The sequence below is a fragment of the Myodes glareolus genome, chromosome 4 (assembly GCF_982192425.1).
Source record: "Myodes glareolus chromosome 4, mMyoGla1.1, whole genome shotgun sequence".
Lineage (NCBI taxonomy): Eukaryota > Metazoa > Chordata > Mammalia > Rodentia > Cricetidae > Myodes > Myodes glareolus.
In genome coordinates, this window is record NC_142029.1 from 22687219 (window position 1) to 22692661 (window position 5443).

The following is a 5443-nucleotide window of genomic DNA, read 5'->3' on the forward strand; positions in this document are numbered from 1 at the left end:
TGGGTGGGGACCAGGACTGCCTCATAGAGGGTGGGGTGGGGACCAGGGCTGCCCCATAGAGGGTGGGGTGGAGGCCAGGGCTGCCCCATAGAGGGTGTGAGTGGGGAGCCAGGGCTGCCCCATAGAGGGTGGAGTGGGGACCAGGGCTGCCCCATAGAGGGTGGAGTGGGGACCAGGGCTGCCCCATAGAGGGTGGGGTGGGGAGCCAGGGCTGCCCCATAGAGGGTGTGAGTGGGGAGCCAGGGCTGCCCCATAGAGGATGGAGTGGGGACCAGGGCTGCCCTCTGCTCTCAGTCCAGACCTGTTCATCTGGCCAAGCTGAAGGTGCAAGCAAGTCACCTGGAGAAACATCCAAATGGGTAGGCCCCAGAAACACCATCCCTGTAAATTGCTGGGAAAGTACCTAAGAGTCAAAGCAAGTTGCTATGGCAACCTTCCCACTGTGCACATGCACTGGCCCAGCTGTTGGTGGGAGAGCATCTTCAGCTGAAGAAGAACTGGAAGCTGCTCTGGCCTGGCTGAAGGATGCAGGGGGAAAACAAGGGCAGAGTTCAGAATGGGAAGCCTGGCCCCACAGAGGACCATGGGAGAGAGGACAGGATCTCCTTCATCCAAACTTCCTGCCCACTTCCCTCCACAGGTGGAGTGGAATGTAGACCCAACAGGCACAATGACACCAAGCCTGTCCATCAGCTTTCCAGCCTATGACAAGTACTTGGGAGAAATCAGCTTAAAGAGAAGAAAGGTCTGTTTCGGCTCATGGTCTGTAACAAGCCGCACACTGTAGTGGGAGTGCACAATAGAAGAAATGACTTCCTGGCAGCCAGGAAGCAAAAGAGAGACAGGACGTACCTGGGGTTCTACTAGTTCCTTTAGGTGCTTGCATTCCTGATGACCTAACTTTCTCCTACCAGGCCCACCTCTTAAAGGGTCCGCAGATTGTAACCAAGCCCTCAACACTTAAGATCCAAATCATAGCAAAGGCTTGGCCTCTCTGGGGCACTTGGTAATCCCTCATACCTTGTGCGCTTGAGCCTACAGGCTGTAGATAAGGATGCAGGATGCCAAGAATGCGATTGCAGGCCTGGAGAGATGGCTCAGCAATTAAAAGCACTTACCACTCTCTCAGAGGACTCAGCTTGGGTTCCCAGCACCCACAATGGTGGCTCACCTGTCTGTAACTCAAATTCCATGGGATCCAATGCCCTCTTCTGGTTTCCATGGGAACTGCAAGCACATGGTTCACATATAGACAAGTAGGAATGCACACATACAGGTAAAAATAACTAAATTTGATGAAGGAGGAGGAAGGGCGGGAATTGCATTAACTGAGGGGTACACCAGCACAGGACCGAATGGCCTGAAAGAGGTCACAGGGCTTCTATGCTCACACGTGCACGGGACTTGCCCCTTTCTCAGAGTGCTTCCTTATACAGGGCTCTATTGGGTCTCTGAGACAAGGAGGATAGGTTTCAGCTTCTTATTAGATAGTAGAAAACAGAGCCTTTGAGAAGTTAAAGTGGCCACATGTGGTATGATGTTTTACTCTTTTGACTTTTGGGGGGCCACCACCCAGCTCCCAAGTAAATCACACTTGGAGGCTTATTCTTAGTTATGAATGCCTGGCTTTAGTTTGACTTGTTTCTTGCCCATTTTTCTTAAATTATCCCAACTACCTTTTGCCTCTGGGCTTTTATTTTTCTCTATTTCTATTTGTCCTTCTTACTCCGCAACTGGCTGGGTGGCTGGGTGACTGACTAGGTGACTAGGTGGCTGCGTGGCTGGCCCCTGATATCCTCCTCTCCTTCTTCTCCTCCTCTCAGAATTCTTTTATTTATACTCTCTGCCTGCTGGCCCCGCCTATCCTTGCTCTGTCTTGCTATTGGTCGTTCATCTCTTTATTAGGATCATCAGGAGTTTTAGACTGGTACAGTAACACAGCTTCAGAGAATTAAACAAATGCAGCATAAACAAACCTCACACACCTGAAAATAATATTCCGCAATAGCCACACTGCTGGGACTCTTGTCAGTCAGACCTGAAGCTGGGTTTGGGGTGAGAGTCGGGAAAACAATATAGAGCTTAAAACATGACTGTAGCCCTTAAAAACTGTGGCTGGAAGTGAGGTAGATTTTATGTTCTATCATCTGTATTAAGGAATCGTTTGATATGGCTTACTTGTTTGTATTTTAGGTATGAGTGTGTGTCCATGTTTGTAAGTGAACCATATGTATGTATGCAGTCTCCATGAAGGTCTGAAAAGTTCAGTTCAGATCCCTGACTAGATCTGAACTAGATCTAGAATTGGAACTAGAATTGCAGGCTGTTGTGAGTCACCATGTGGATGCTGGGAATCAAACCTGGGTCCTCTGTAATACCAAGAAGTGCTCTCAATTGCTGAGCCATCTCTCAAGCCCCAAGGAATCACTCTTAAAAGGCTAAAAAAAAATATCTGTTTTAATATAAATATGCAGATTGCCTCAATTGTCTTAGTTACTTTTCTATTTCTGTAAGAGACACCATGACCAAGGCAACTTATATAAAGTGAAGTTCATGAAGGTTTAGAGTTTCAGAGGGTGAGGCCACGGCCATCATGGCAGGGAGCAGGGCAACTGGCAGGCAGACATGGCACTGGAGCGGTAGCTGAGCGCTGACGTCTGATCCCAAGCAGGAGGCAGAGAGAGGGAGTTAACTGGGAATGGGTGGGCTTTTGAAGCTTCAAAGCCCATTGTGGTGTTTTGAATAGGAATGGCCCCCATAGACCAGTGTGTGTGAATGCTTGGCCCATAGGGAGTGGTATTATTAGGAGATGTGGCCTTGTTGGAGTAGGTGTGGACTCACTGGAGAAAGTGTGTCTCTGTGGGGGCAGGCTTTGGGGTCTCATATATGCTTAAGCTATGGCCAGTATAGTTTTTCCTTCTGCTGCCTATGGATCAGGGAGTAGGACTCTCAGCTCCTTGTCTGCCTGCACACCGCCATGTCTCGCCATAATGATAATGAACTAAACCTCTGAAACCAGCCCCAGTTAAATGTGTTCCTTTATAAGAGTTGTCATGGTTTTGGTGTCTCTTCACAGCAATAGAAACCTTAAGACATTTATCCCCAGTGACACACCTCCTCCTACAAGGCCACACCTCCCAGTCCTTCCCAAACAGTTTCACAACTGCAGACCAAGCATTCAAATCTGTGAGCCTCTGGGGACCATTCTCATTCAAACCACTGCACAGATACACAGGTATCATTGATTGACAATGTGTAGCATTGATGAGAAAACTAGTAAGGTGTTGAAAACTGGCTCAAATGAGGATTCCAAGAGCATGCTCACATAGGCAACTGGAAATGGACCAACTTAGGGTAGCAGTGTCCTCAGGGCGATAGTCAATTACATTCCAACAGGCCATATTAATTCCCATGTCTACATCTACAGCCAAGAGTCATTCGCGTGCTTTGTAAAACAGCCCAGAGAGAATACAAGGCACAGGCAGCCAGAAAGCTGTTCTACTGGAGACAATGGTGTTCTAGATCTGCCTGTCTATCACTCTTTTGCTTGTTCCAAAGACTGTTGCCCTTTTCCCCATCACTGTAAAATGGAGTTGACCCATGGGGCCAGAGGTGGTGGTTATTGCCTGAGACGAAGTAGGCATTTGCTGAAGTTCCTTTCCCTTCTAGAGTACGGCTTCTCCTGGGAAGACATAAAGACACAGCTATTCACTGCAAATAGAGAGGGCACTGGCAGGGAAGGGCTCCATTCCATCTTGGTAAGTCAAAGCCTGTACTGGGGATATTATAAAACATGGCTGATTCAAGTGCAGCTGTACCATCCAGAAGTCTCCTGGGCAGCTTAGAGACAGTTACATCCCTGGAGTCTCTACCCAGGCAGTTGTGTGGCTCTTAGATAACCTTCTGGAGGGGTAGGGGGCCTCCTGAGGTTCTCTCCCTTGGGAACACTGTGAATAAGAGAGCAAATGGGCCTGTCTCACAAAGGTCTCCTGCAGGTGACCACAGCTTCTGATTCAAGATGGTAAAACCCATGTCTTTCATGGAGAAAAGAAATACACAAGAACTCTGAGACCAAACTCAAGGCCCTGCCATTCTGATCACCCAAGCCCTTGAGTTTTCACATCCCAAGTCTGAACAGACAAAATGGTGGTTGAGTCTTCATGTGACCCAGATCCAGAATCTGGTCTTGGCTCTGTCACAGCCCTGGGCAAATTTCTCTGCTCTGAGCCTCAGTTTACCAGCAGAGAGCAAGAATAAAACACATGACCTAAAATTTATCTTCAGCTCAGTGACTTAATTTCACAGTGGCTTATACTACAGAACCTTACTGCAGGGTTTTGAAGTCCAGCTTAGAGCATATTTGAACTCACAAAAACTTGGGAGCCATAAAGAAAGATGTTCAAATCCCAGTTCTGTATCTTACATTCTTGGGCAAGTTGTTCAACATCTCTGAGCCTACAATGTTTATTATTCAATATGATAACCCAAAGGTCACCCTGAGGATAGAGGGGGTAGTATTTACCACATGTCTCACCCATGGGTGGTGCTTGGTGAGTGTTGGCTTCCATCCTCCACTCTTCTTCCCCACAGGTCCCCACTGGCTCCCAGGGTCACATCCCTTGCTCCGTGGCTGCTGCCCGCAATCCTTCTGCCCATGCACTGAAGGGTTATAGAGTCCACACCTGTATGCAGGGACTCTTCAGCCTCATCCCAAAAGGACATGGCTAAGGATGGCCTAAGAGAAGCCCTGAAGAGGAGGGCAGAAAGTGGGTGGGAGGGAGGCACTTGGCCAGGAGCCATTGGTCATGTTAGCCAGGTATAAAGAATGTTCCCTAGTCCAGATGAAGGACAGAAAGAAAGGCAGCGACAGCAGGACCGAGGAACAAGGGAAACAGCTGGAATTATTGACAATACTGAGAAGAGTCTGGGGCAAAGGACCTCTGAGAAAGAAGGACTGTGTGGCTAACGAGGGCACCCAGAGTGAGGACAAGACTGACAGGGACCAGCAATAGGAGTATGTCTGGTTTCTGTTGCTATAACAACATGCCTCCAGACTGGGTGATCTATAAAGAGTAGAGGTACATTTATCTCATGGTTCCGGAAGCTGAGAGGCCTGAGTATAGTTCTGATATCCCGTGAGGGTCTTCTGCTACGTTAGAACAAAGCAAAGGCCATCCCAAGACATAGCTAAGCGAGAGAGCCAGAGTGTGTTTGTCTAACAAAGTCATCCTCCCCGTGGGGACCCACTAATCGCCTAACAAACTGACCCTGGAACAAAGGCATCCTAATAATCCAGTGATCCACTAAGATGTAACCCATTCTCTCTTTCTCTGAACTGTCATTTGTCTTGCTGTTTCTTCTTCCTCCTCTTCCTTCTTTATTTCTTTTAATCATATATAAGCATGTATGTGTCTGCATATGGACTTGTGAATGCCAGTACAAA

At 48.1% G+C, this 5443-nt stretch overlaps 1 long non-coding RNA gene across 1 annotated transcript; it reads left to right on the forward strand.

Moving 5' to 3' along the window:
• The first annotated feature begins 253 nt into the window (after positions 1 to 253).
• Positions 254 to 4277, forward strand: LOC125393145 (uncharacterized). The gene is made up of 4 exons (XR_007229712.2): positions 254 to 359; positions 641 to 745; positions 3670 to 3758; positions 3996 to 4277. It is a non-coding gene; the product is annotated as an uncharacterized LOC125393145 (long non-coding RNA).
• The last annotated feature ends 1166 nt before the right edge of the window (positions 4278 to 5443 follow it).